This window comes from Bactrocera tryoni, unplaced genomic scaffold (assembly GCF_016617805.1).
Source record: "Bactrocera tryoni isolate S06 unplaced genomic scaffold, CSIRO_BtryS06_freeze2 scaffold_25, whole genome shotgun sequence".
NCBI lineage: Eukaryota > Metazoa > Arthropoda > Insecta > Diptera > Tephritidae > Bactrocera > Bactrocera tryoni.
This window is the reverse complement of record NW_024395977.1, coordinates 11235207-11249221: the sequence shown is the minus strand read 5'-3', so window position 1 is coordinate 11249221 and position 14015 is coordinate 11235207. Positions and strand designations below refer to the sequence as shown.

Genomic DNA, 14015 nt, shown 5'->3' with positions numbered 1-14015 from the left:
CAGAGGCATGGACGCTGACAACAACTAAAGAGTCGACGTTGCGTTGAGAGAAAAGTTCTGCGAAAGATTTATGGTCCTTTGCGCGTTGGCTACGGCGAATATCGCATTCAATGGAACGATGAGCTGTATGAGATATACGACGACATTGATATGGTTCAGCGAATTAAAAGACAGCAGCTGCGCTGGCTAGGTCATATCGTCCGAATGAACGAAAACACTCCAGCTCTGAAAGTATTCGAGGCAGTACCCGCTGGGGGAGCAGAGTAAGAGAAAGACCTCCACTCTGTTGGAAGGACCAAGTGGAGAAGAAGAAACGACTGGCGCGCTGTTGTTAATTCGGCTATAATCGGGTAAGCGGTGTCTACGCCAGTAAAGAAGAAGAAGTATAACAAAATAAAAGCATAAACAAATAACAGCACAAAATATACAAGCATTCAAGATTAACTTTCTTATGCATAAAAAAATATTTATTAAATATTTTTTGCATTATAATACTCCGCTCCATAGTATTTTTCTTATTTTATAGAAAAAAAATTCAGTCGAAATTTCATTTTCTAGTTGTACTCATAGTATTATTTTCTGCACACTAGATATGTATGTATGTATATATAAAGAGTAACTATACATTTTAAAATAATACTAAATTTTAGGTAAAGTCTCTTGCCCTTGTACGGTGCACGGATGTCAGTATTTTCCCATTTGTGCAATGACACAACAACAATCTGCACAATATTTGCAATGGCTGTAAAATATGTCAAACCAAAACCTCTGCTAATTTTCCAATAACACGTAAAAAAATAATTGCAACCCTGTGCCAGCAGTCATCCTACATAAAAACATATTTGTCCGTTAAATTGTTGAGTAAGGTAAGTTTTAATTAGTTTTTGTAATGTCTATTTAAATTATAAAGATTCATTACAGTTCTTAATAAAAATGAATGAAGAAGGTGTGCCCTCAGCTAAAAAGGAAAAGTAGCAGCCAAATAAAAAGTGGAAGGAGACGGAGGTGCTTTCAATCATAGACTTTTTTATAGAGGAGGTAGAAATTGCGGTAGGTTTATAAGTTACTTTAAATGTTTGATCTAATGCTTCTTTCTTTTTAGGCTCCAAGTGGTCAATTCCACCCCCATCGTCATTCCAATTTTCAACACAGAAAATGTCTATGGAAGAGAATTGACTTGAATTTTGAAAATATAAATGTGAAAAAGAAAAGAAAATTCATGAAAAAAAAAGATACTAAAACAAGTAAGGAAGGGCTAAGTTCGGGTGTCACCGAACATTTTATACTCTCGCATGATAAAGTGATAATCGAGATTTCATTATCCGTCATTTACATATTTTTTAAATACCGTATTTGTGGAAAATTTTATTCCGCTATCATCATTGGTTCCTAATGTATATATTATACAGAGAAGGCATCAGATGGAATTCAAAATAGCGTTATATTGGAAGAAGGCGTGGTTGTGAACCGATTTCACCCATATTTCGTACATGTCATCAAGGTGTTAAGAAAATAGTATATACCGAATTTCATTGAAATCGGTCTAGTAGTTCCTGAGATATGGTTTTTGGTCCATAAGTGGGCGACGCCACTCCTATTTTCAATTTTTAAAAAAAGCCAGAATGCAGCTTCCTTCTGTCATTTCTTCCGTAAATTTTAGTGTTTCTGACGTGTTTTGTTAGTCGGTTAACGCACTTTTAGTGATTTTAAACATAACCCTTGTATGGGAGGTGGGCGTGGTTATTATCCGATTTCTTCCATTTTTAAACTGTATATGGAAATACCTGAAGAAAACGACTCTATAAAGTTTGGTTGACATAGCTGTAGTAGTTTCCGAGATATGTACAAAAAACTTAGTAGGGGGCGGTTCCACGCCCACTTTTCCAAAAAAAATACGTCCAAATATGCCCCTCTCTAATGCGATCCTTTGTGCCAAATTTCACTTTAATATCTTATTTATGGCTTAGTTATGACACTTTATAGGTTTTCGGTTTTCGCCATTTTGTGGGCGTGGCAGTGGGCCGATTTTGCCCATCTTCGAACTTAACCTTCTTATGGAGCCAAGAAATACGTGTACCAAGTTTCATCATGATATCTCAATTTTTACTCAAGTTACAGCTTGCACGGACGGACGGACGGACAGACAGACATCCGGACATCCGGATTTCAACTCTACTCGTCACCCTGATCACTTTGGTATATATAACCCTATATCTGACTCTTTTAGTTTTAGGACTTACAAACAACCGTTATGTGAACAAAACTATAATACTCTCCTTAGCAACTTTGTTGCGAGAGTATAAAAATGAAGTAGGTATATACCACTATGTATATATACATATACCTACATTTTTTACGTAGGTAGTAGGTTGTAGTATTTTAAAAAGAGGTATATCATATATTGTTTGTTCACGTGTTTTTGATTACCAAATATCATTGTCAAGAATATATGCATTTAGATTTTAATTTCGAAAAGGAAGAAAATACTCGCATTTTCCGTTTCACCACCTCCTACTCCAAACAGTCTAACTATTTTCCGAATCGCCTCGTTTTGACCCGATGATCCCAAAATGCTATACATACTAGCTAGCCGTAGATCTACCGAAATTAATTTGTTAACATCTTGGAATTCCTTTATTTTGTTTATTTATTCATTCACATTAGTCGTTACAATAATCAATAAATTGAACGAATTGGAAATGCTCAGAAACAAAATTACAAAATTTTGTATTTTGTTTAATTTAAAATTAATACAAATATGAACAATTGGTATAATTTCTTAGGAAATGGAGAAACTGGTTTTCGCACGAAAACTTGTGTTTCGTACGAAAACACAGTTTTCGCTGAAAACTACTTGAAAACTTACATTCCACTCATTATAATCAGTGCCTGCTCTAGTTTAATCGATGTTTTTGGAAGACATACTTATTTTACCGGCCCTAAATTGTCACTTGATATTTGTTTACATTCCATATACAAATACAGCTGTCACTTGATATTCTCATATTAAGGGGATTCTCTTGCTCTTGCAAAACATTGCACGGTGCAGAAATTACAGAATTTTCCTCTTGGTGCAACGGCACATCAACAAACACACGCAGAAAATTATTTGCAATGGCTGTAAAATATGTCAGACCAAAACCCATGTTTATTTTCGTGCCGTCATATATCACTAGATTCTGCAATGGGTGCTCTCTTGGCCTTGCATATTTCGGTATATGATTTTAGCATTTTGTGTCATCGTGCAATCTTGCAAGAGCAAGAGAATGCCGCTATTGATAGTTATCAGTGAAAACTCATCGAAAACACACTTTGTCGGTCCGAACGACTTAGATTCCACAACATACAAATGTGTTTTCAAAATGTTTTCAATGTCGGTCCGAACATAGTATTAGCTTGTGATAGTCAAATAAAACACGGCTAGTGTATTGTATAATAAGAATATGTTTTGCGTTTCATTCAAGCAAATTGGTTAATATTCTAAAGAGGTAATCCCATGTGACCGTCTGTTTTCAGAGATTTTTAAGGTTCTATTCAACGTCTAGTAAACAGATGAGCTTCAAGTTTATTATCATTCATTAATATACAGTGGGCAGTATAAATATAAATTTTCAGCAAAAATATTGTGTAGAACATGAGTGTTTTGAACACCCCCGGATGATTGGCTTATTTGAAACAAAAAGAAGTAGCGTAGTCTTAATTTGTAAGCTTAAGTGCATGAAATGGGCTATAATCAAATGAATAAACCAAAAATTTTACTGTATCGATCGGTATTCTTAAGGATCGGCCAAAAATGGCCGAATCAGATTCCGTTGCCGATCAATCGGTCGGGCACTAGATATCACCAATACCGAAAAACAAAAAAATCATACAAGCCATACACACACGTGCACACAGAAATTTAAAAATATGCAGGAAATTTCTGTTTTACCAACAAGTGCGAACGCCGAGCAAATAAACAAGCAGTAGGTTCGGCACCACTTCCGTGCAAAGTATGCGATTGTGTCCACTTACTAAGTATGTATTGACGAACTAACATTTTCTGACAAATGCACACAACAAATTTAGAAACAACCAGAAACAACACATACCAATGCCATACCATAACAAACGGCCAGCCGTACGGACGCATAGCACGTTAATTTAAGTCGAGAAAGTTCAACACAGTTCCTGAGTAGCAAATAATAGGTTGTCAAAAAAGTCTTCCGGTATTTTGGCTAGTTGGCGCTGAAAACGCGTAGTTCTAGTTTTATAGCATCGGGTCATGCTACACCTTTTTGGAGAGCTCATTTCATGCGCTAACAAGTGTTTGATTGATTGTCGTTTCTTTGAAGTCGTTCGTGAGTTATAGCGTCGCAAACCTGGAGCAAAATAAAGAGAAAATACGGCATATTTTACAGTACTACTACGATAAAGGCAAAAATGCATCTCAAGCCGCCAATAAAATTTGTGCAGTTTATGAACCCGATACAGTTTCCATTTCCACCGCACAACGATGGTTTCAACGTTTTCGTTCTGGTGTAAAGGTGGTCGAAGATGCGCCACGCTCCGGAAGGCCTGTCGTCGAAAATTGCGATAAAATCGCTGAATTGGTCGAAAGAGACCGGCATAGTAGCAGCCGTAGCATCGGTCAAGAGCTGGGCATGAGTCATCAAAAATTCATTTCAATTTCAATAAAAAAAAAATCAATAAAAATACCGCAAGACGTTTTTGATAAACCTTTATTCGAGGCTTCAACAAAATGATTAACAAAGGAGGATATAATATGCTCCAATACGCGCAGACGAAACAAAAACGTAAAAAATACGCGAAACTAACACACTCATAAATTTTACAAAGCTTACCATCCTAGCAAAAATTGACTATGGATTGCAATAGCGCATATCATGCTGCTGTCCGATTTAGCCTTAGGGCCTTTCGAACAACTTTTTAAATTTTGGATAAGGAAATAAAGCTACTTTAAACCCAAAAAAATACCATAACTGTAAAATCAGGTCTTGTGGAGATGTTGTAAAGTATGTTAAAGCAAACACAGAAGTGGTAATCAAAAACTCTAGGAATCATATTACTCCCCTTTTGTTGATATGTTCCGAATCATTTATCAACACGCTTTCTGTATACCCTAAAGGCTCAACTAGCCAACTTATCTATAAGCATTTCTAGAGGCGGCCTGTTCATTTATTTATTGCTGAAGATAATAAATTTATTATCTGATAACAAAGCATAAGTTCATAACCTTAACAACCTCTCAGAAGAAATATCTATCATTATGACTTCCTTAATAAACTTCAAAAAAAGAATTAAGCTTATGTGGATCCCAGGCCATGTTAATAACACAGCAAACGAGTTAGCAGATAAAGCAGCCAAAGCGGCCTCAACATCTCTCCTTCAGCTATTTATTCCATTCCCGAAAAAAACGAATCAAAAGTGAGATATTACCCGAGCTTCTCAAAAAAGTCCAATACCAATAGAGCAAAGAAATTGGAAAAATAAATCCAGACAAACACGCAATAAGAATACCAACCAATACCATAGCAGTAATGAACAAATGTTTTATACGCCTTGAGCACACTCGTCTTACACAGCCAGTGTACATTTTTGCATCTCTTCCCCTTTAACAATCACCCATATATTAAACATAACCTCCACCGATCCACCGTACTTTATCAAGATCTCATATCCATACTAAATATCCCAAACGAAGACAATGGCAAAAATATTTTTAATGATTTAAAACTTTTGAATTAAGTGTAAAGTGAATTAGGTTGTTGTGGCTCATTCCAGTGTAAGAGCGCCTCAAAATAATCGTTATATCATTTTCCATTGTAACCTGATCGGACAAAATAATAATTTTTGGACATTTGAATTAAAACAGCCAACATTTATTACGATTAAAAATTGTTATATATTGGACTTTTAACTAAACTATTTAAATCGAAACTATTTAAATCTTTTTTTATGATTTTATGCTATATTAAAACAACTAACTTTCAAACTTTCAATACTTAATAAAGTGAATTAAGCCTTTTTGCTCTCAATTAATAAATTGTAATTGTAATTGTGTAAAAATAAAAAGTTTAATTGAATATTCATACTATAATGTATGACATTAGCAACTTTTTCATTAAACACATGTAACCCTCATCGAGACCTTCGGGTCGGGCCAGGCATACTTTGTTTTTAAATGTTATTTAAATATATTTAGAGTGTAGCAAACGACTTGCGCTTCCAGGTAGCTTCCTAGAATTTTATTGTCTATAGAATTCAGAAAAAAAATTCAAGGATATCGTATCGAAAAAGACGAAAAAAGGATATTATAATATTACACCTTAGTGCACCAATGGTGCTTGGCTAGACCCGATATATTTTGTATGATAATATATGAACTTTGGTATGTTTCTATCACTTCGCACGGTTGATTTATCTGTTTTCATGTTCGTTACACGTCCAAATTGGTTTGTATGTTTATCTAGGTCAAATACTTTAGCCGCTAGAGCGTTTTAAAGGTTAAGAAAAATGTAATTTTTCTCAAAATGTTAAATTTTTTGTGAACGCTATTGCCACGCCCCTGGTAGGGATAGAGGGGAGGTTGAGGGAAAATGCAATTTTTCTCAAAATGTTACATTTTTTGTGAACGCTATTGCCACGCCAAGCGTGAACAAGGCAGTCAGTTTGATTTCAACCAAATCGAGAGGTAAGAAATTTCAAAAATGTATCTATATGAGCGTAAATACAACACTTATTTCCATTTATTGGGTGATTTTTTTGAGGTTAGGATTTTCATGCATTAATATTTGACAGATCACGTGGGATTTCAGACATGGTGTCAAAGAGAAAGATGCTCAGTATGCTTTGACATTTCATCATGAATAGACTTACTAACGAGCAACGCTTGCAAATCATTGAATTTTATTACCAAAATCAGTATTCGGTTCGAAATGTGTTTCGCGCTTTACGTCCGATTTATGGTCTACATAACCAAGGACCAAGTGAGCAAACAATTAATGCGATTGTGACCAAGTTTCGCACTCAGTTTACTTTATTGGACATTAAACCAACCACACGAATGCGTACAGTGCGTACAGAAGAGAATATTGCGTCTGTTTCTGAGAGTGTGGCTGAAGACCGTGAAATGTCGATTCGTCGCCGTTCGCAGCAATTGGGTTTGTGTTATTCGACCACATGGAAGATTTTACGCAAAGATCTTGGTGTAAAACCGTATAAAATACAGCTCGTGCAAGAACTGAAGCCGAACGATCTGCCACAACGTCGAATTTTCAGTGAATGGGCCCTAGAAAAGTTGGCAGAAAATCCGCTTTTTTATCGACAAATTTTGTTCAGCGATCATTTACGCTTATTAATTGCATTTATGACATTAAAACCTTGAAATTTTAGATCACTTAAAATGGATAGGTTATCTTATGAGTGGTGTAAATTTTTTATCATTACCTTTACTGGCCTATTATGTTTACTCTCGTAGCTAATCCAAGGTATATTTTCATTAGATAAGTATTTTGTTATTGCGCGATAATTAGTTGGATAGAAGACATTAAGTTTGTAGACGCCGTTGCTCAAAGGCTTTATTAAAAAGTTCTTATTTATTAGATCTGTAATATTTGAATGTAATTTATTACGTCGTTTATTATAATAGGAGGTGGGCGGTGGGTTTTAGTATCATTGTTGGCCGCCTGCTCATTATTTTTATTTTTCGAAAGGCTAATAGCAGAGCCAGTCAAAAACGTTACTCCCTTCCTTCCTTTTCCTTCCTTAGCGATCAAAATGTGTGAACAGTTGAGCACGTAGGAAAAACGCAGAAATCAGCCATCTTTGTTTGTTTTCATTTGAACAATGTTGCCATTGCTCAATACGCATATATAGTCTTGTACACATCTATGTTTTCAATTACAATTTTTTATAATATAAAATATCACAACTGAAAACAAACTATTAAAAATAGTTTATAAATTTATAAATAATAGCATTCGACTCTGATTTTGAGTTATTTTAAGAAAATTTCAAACAAGATCTTTTAGAGATTGTTAATTCTTGGGGTTGAGGTGTGGGGGTGGACATATCGAGGGAAAAAACGGTGACATTGCTACTTAAGGGCAGATTGTCACCGGTTCGTCCTCCGATGGTCCGTGTGAATAGGGTCAGCATCAGATATGTGACGCAAGTCAAATATCTGGGACTGACCATGAGTGAAAGGATGTGTTTTACTCCACACTTGGCGAAAGTGAAGGAGCGACCGCAGGAAACTGTAGGCAAACTACGACGGATTTGAGGAGCGATTAAGGTCTCGGACGTCGTGCTGTCCGCACCATGTATCGTGGCTTGTTTGTGGCCTGTGCCACTTATGGAGCCCCTGTATGGTGGGAGACAGCCACGACTGTCTGGGGGTCTTAAAAACTCCTCTCAATCCAGCGTTGAATGATGCTTGCCTGTTTGCCTGTATGTCGCACCGTCTCAACGGATGCGATGCAAGTCTTGTTAGGTGCACCCCCTGTTGACCTGATTGTCATACAGCGTGATGTTGCATTCAGGTTAAGAAGGGGCTTGAGTGTGTCATTGCTGCGGAATGACAGGATTTCCGACGGTGATGTGGAGAGGGATGATAGGGTTAGGTGTAGGTGGGACAATAGTCCTAACGGCCGAGTGACGTACGAGTACATTCGGGACGTGGGGTTCGTTGAGGATAACCCAGACTTCAGATTTTGTCTGAGTCTGGGTTTCCTGCTTACGGGGCATGATGGACAATTAGATGTTAGTGGTGTGATCTCCACTAGTCGGAATACCGAACAGTTAGGGTCGTTTGCGCGTGAACTATTTAAGCGACGAAGGCGGTTAGCTGAAAGTTAAGGTTAGTTTCTGTATGATTGGTGTGCGTAAGTGATGTGTGTATGGGTTCCAACCCCTGGCCACCAGTCCAGAGCCGTATGGAAGCTCAACAGGAGTAGTTTCGGCTACGAGGTCTGACCGGAGACTTAATTCTGGTACCACGGGGAGCAGGAGCCCTTGGAGGTAACTCCAACCTGCTCATGCGGACTGGCCCCTCGGTGAATATCGTGGTGGTTGTGGTTAAAGCCCAAATCGCGGGAAAAACTGATTTTTGTCAGTTGAATGTGGAGTTGCATTGCAACCGGGTGCCGGACCCAAAGCACGGCGGAGGTTTTAGATGGGCCTCGAACCCTACCAAGGTGGTTAGTGTGTCTCTTCCACCCTGCCAATTGGTTCTGAAAATGCTTAGCATTTTCACGGCGCTGATCAACGCATTGATTTGATCCGCTGTGCTTTTGAGCGCCGTGGAGTAAGGCTGTCGTAAGCAGGTGCCCACGTAAAACACACCGGACGTTGTTCACTTACATTGCGCGCCCATAAGATAGGACGTATCAGCTGACACGGGCCACGATTCTACGTTTTTCACTGTTCCTGCTATAATAGTTGTTGGAGAAGTATCCACTTTGCGTTTTTTAAAAGAGCGCTTCTTTTTGAGTATCCACTCAGTTTCTTTAGCTAGCAGATTTTCCAATAAGAAAATCTAAATGGAAATGCCATTCGCTTAGTTTTATTTATTTTTTGTGCTGCCATTCAGTAAAATTCCAACGACTTTCTAACACTGGAAATAAGCAAATAACCACATAATCTGTAAACAAGGGCCTAGGTTAGTCAACTTTGGTTATTTTGTCATACCGCATTTTGTTGTTGTTCACTTAATCACATAACCACATAACCCGATAATCACCTTATCGTGAACAGCCTAATTGTAAATATTATTGAATATAATGAAAAAACAAGTATAATAATAAAAGGTAAACCACTCAAAATTGTCAAGTGTTGTGCATATTCGACAACACTGTATAGCGGTAATTTTTGCGGTATAAAAAATTTTTATTTCGAAATAAGTTAATGACAAGATATTTATCAAAATTATTAAAAATTAGAAACAAAACATATTCAGCTATAGACAAAATCATTTGAAAGTTAGCAAGCTTTTCAAAATGAGCTCAAAATGTAAGAGACATGCGATGAAAAAATTACATATTTTTTTAATTTAATTTAATTTACACTATAATTGAAATTAAAGCTAAATTTTTTAAATTGAAACACGAAGTTTAGTGTTGGCACTACTATAAAAACAATAAAATCGGCTTTTGTATATTATAAGCACAAAAAAGCTAGTTTGTGTTTTAATCATTGAACGTTATAAATTATAAACTATAATTATAATTAGATAATTTCATTTAGTTTACTCCTGCTTACTAAAAACTTAGAAAAAATAAGAAATCCCGAACGAATGAAAAAGTCGGAAAAAATGTAAGAAAGTATAATGGTAAGCTTTGCGTGGCCACGAGTGTATATACTTGTACAACTTACACACTGACCGAAATATTCGGCATAAGGTTTGTCAGAAAAACGAAAATCATTATATGTCTGTAGTATATGGGAGTTGGGATCGTACCGACTTGATTTTATCTATTAACTATTATCATGCCAAATTACATACAATTACCAATGGCATGCAGTAAAGTCAGCCGGATTTTCGAAGATCCTGAAATTAGTTATACCAGAGAACATAAATACATAGAGAAGGTGCAGGTTCGATATCGAACAAGATGGTCTCGAATTCACGACGTGAATTTTTTTTTTTTTATTTTACATTGTACCTAGTATATAAAAATAAAATACTAACAACAATTCTAGTCTAATTAATTAGGAGAGGTACTTAAAAGTTAAATGTTAAGAAATTCATTTGCTGCTACTGTTGTCTTACTAGGTCGGAAGGCTTCTTGCGTTTCAACCGGATTTCTCGCCCAGCAGTTTCGATGAGTCTGGAGGCTTCCTCATTAACGTGCTGTCTAAGGCTCTGTTCGTGAGACTTTGCTATTTTGGAGATTTCATTTACCACTGAATTCACGCCTAGATCATGGTGTAGGTCAGCAGATCTAATGTACCAAGGAGCATTAACTAAAGTCCTTAGTACCTTACTTTGAAAGCGCTGAATGCTGGCAATACAGCTTTGACTTGAGCAACCCCATAGTTGAGCTCCGTAGGGTCAAACTGGCTTTAGAACTTGATTATGTAATAACAGTTTGAGAAATTTCATATCAAGCTCGCTCCTTTTTTTGGCATGCTCTTTCCAGCGTAGCTTAGCATCTGAGGTAATACCTAGGTACTTAGCACTGTGATGATGTGGTATAGGAATGTTATTAATATAAACTGGACAATATGCCGGCTTTTTCAAGGTAAAGTCGACACGAATTGATTTGGTGTCGTTTAATTTTATGGGCCACTTAGATGCCCACTTAGTAATTGCGTTGAGTGCTGTTTGCACTCATCGACTAGATACTGAAGTTGTCTCTTCAGCTGCTAACAACGCTGTGTCATCCACAAATATCGCTGTGATATAAGTAGAATCAGATGAGAGGTAACTGGTAAAAAGTAAATAAAGCATTGGCCCCAACACGCTTCTTGTTTAATGCGGAAATATCTATCTTTTAAGTATGAAGCAATTATTTCACAAAATTGTTTGGGTAGTATGTATTTCAATTTGAGCAGTAGACCCGTAAGCCAAACTTTGTCAAAAGCTGTCTGCACGTCCAAAAAGGCCGCCGTATAAACGTTCTTTTTATCGATTGTATTTTCAATAAATTTAATGATTCGGTGTACCTGGTCAATTGTTCAATGGTGGTCACGGAAGCCAAATTGATGTGTTGGTATTAGGTGTTTATGAGCGATTATTGGTTTGAGCCTATTTATGAGTACATTCTCAAAGATTTTAGATAAAGCTGGCAGCAGCGAAATTGGTTTTAAAGATGTAACATCGTGTACTGGCTTACCCGGCTTAAGTATCATTATGACTTCAGATACTTTCCAAAGCGATGGCACGTATCTTAAGCATTAAGCAGTGTTTATAATGTTTACAAGTTTTTTTATACAATTCTTTCGTAAATTGCGTAACATTTATCCAGTTATTAAATCGTACCCAGGAGCTTTTTTGAGTCTTGTGTTCCCGATAAGTTTTTAATTTCTTTAATAGTAACTGGAGAAATACTGATGTGTGGATCCAACCAATTATTTTCACAGTTTATCTCATACCCATCGTTTTATTTGTTTATTAATATTTCGTGCAGCTTTCCAGAGTGAATAGTCGGTGGACTTATCAGCTGTGAGATCAGACAGATGAGTTTTGAAGGAAAAATTTTTAAACTGTTTAATTTGTGTTCTTAGTTTCGCTGTACAATTATTTAGCTCAGTTTTGAGAGCAAATAACCTAGTTTGCTGCCACCTTGGTGCCACTTAGATTCTCGCGGGTATTTGGTGTACTCTTCCACTCAGCGTTTGAATTATTTTTGTGAAATCTTCATCCTCAAGGTCCAACTCAATACCAGTCGATATGTGCTTAAGCTTTGGGTTGGCTTTATTCACTATACTTTTAAATTTATACCAATTAGTGTGTTTATTACATAACGTTGGCTTGGCGGCCGAAATAAATGGCTTTTCAAACAGAGTTAGTATCACTGGGGAATGGGCAGAGCTTAGGTCTGAGCAATCTTTAATACATAAATTGAGTTTCGTTAGTATGTGCCTTCCGTCATATTTTTTTAATAAATTCATATACGTTTCAATTTTTATGTTACGTCTAGGTGGACTATACAGAGCAATAAGATGCAATGGGTGATTGTGGCATTTAACTGAAATTGTTGTAGCTTGAATTTCTTCCATCTAAATCGGATCTTCCTCGCAGTGTTCAATATTGTTTTTGATAATTATAGTACTCCCTCCTCGTGCTGAGTTTGGCGAGTGTCCTGAGTGATATAATTCATAATTTTTAAATTTAAAAAATGAATGGTTCGTAAAATATTCTGTCGTGTAGAATAACTTCTAATTCATTTTTACTTTTGGAAAGACCATTAGCGTTCCATAGCATTATTCTCATAGAGTTACTGTTCATCAATGAATTGTAGATGGTACTCAAGAGCGTTGAGCCGCTGATTAAAGGACTTAAATAGTTTTTCTTGCTCATTTAGTTTATCCAAAATTTGGGATAACGGACTACTTTTCTGAATTGTATTTGTATGGCCTTGTTTAGCCATTTGCGCAAATGAAGCTTTAGAAACGGAAGGAAGGGAGTTTACTTCTCCTATGTTTACAACGGGTTTGTTCATCGGAGCATTGGCATTCTCCTCAACTGTATTACCATTCTTTTTATCTCTCAGTTTTTGCAGTTTTTTTGCGACGACATAACAACGGTAGCTTGCAGGATGAGAATCGCCGCAGTTACAACATTTAGCAGGGTCTTTTTCAGCTTTTCTGCATTCAATAATAGGATGTTTGCTTCCACATTTCACACACCTCGATGGCTTACCACAGAATATTTTTGTATGTCCAAAAGCTTAACAGTTTATGCACTGTGGAATTAATTTTGATGCTTTAATAGGCTCAACTTTGACAACGGTACTAAGAATGGTTTTGATCTGGTAAATTTTCTTAATGTCTTCGGTAGCATCAAATAGTACTAAAAACATATCTAGCGGTTCTTTAGTCTTCCATTTACGCTTATTAATTGCATTTATGACATTAAAACCTTGAAATTTTAGATCACTTAAAATGGATAGGTTATCTCATGAGTGGTGTAAATTTTTTATCATTACCTTTACTGGCCTATTATGTTTACTCTCGTAGCTAATCCAAGGTATATTTTCATTAGATAAGTATTTTGTTATTGCGCGATAATTAGTTGGATAGAAGACATTAAGTTTGTAGACGCCGTTGCTCAAAAGCTTTATTAAAAAGTTCTTATTTATTAGATCTGTAATATTTGAATGTAATTTATTACGTCGTTTATTATAATAGGAGGTGGGCGGTGGGTTTTAGTATCATTGTTGGCCGCCTGCTCATTATTTTTATTTTTCGAAAGGCTAATAGCAGAGCCAGTCAAAAACGTTACTCCCTTCCTTCCTTTTCCTTCCTTAGCGATCAAAATGTGTGAACAGTTGAGCACGTAGGAAAACGCA

General features: G+C 36.4%; 1 long non-coding RNA gene across 1 annotated transcript; it reads left to right on the top strand.

The window, feature by feature from the left end:
- The first annotated feature begins 656 nt into the window (after nt 1–656).
- On the top strand, nt 657–1232 carry LOC120780947. Its single transcript, XR_005705979.1, has 3 exons — nt 657–866; nt 922–1050; nt 1103–1232. It is a non-coding gene; the product is annotated as an uncharacterized LOC120780947 (long non-coding RNA).
- The last annotated feature ends 12783 nt before the right edge of the window (nt 1233–14015 follow it).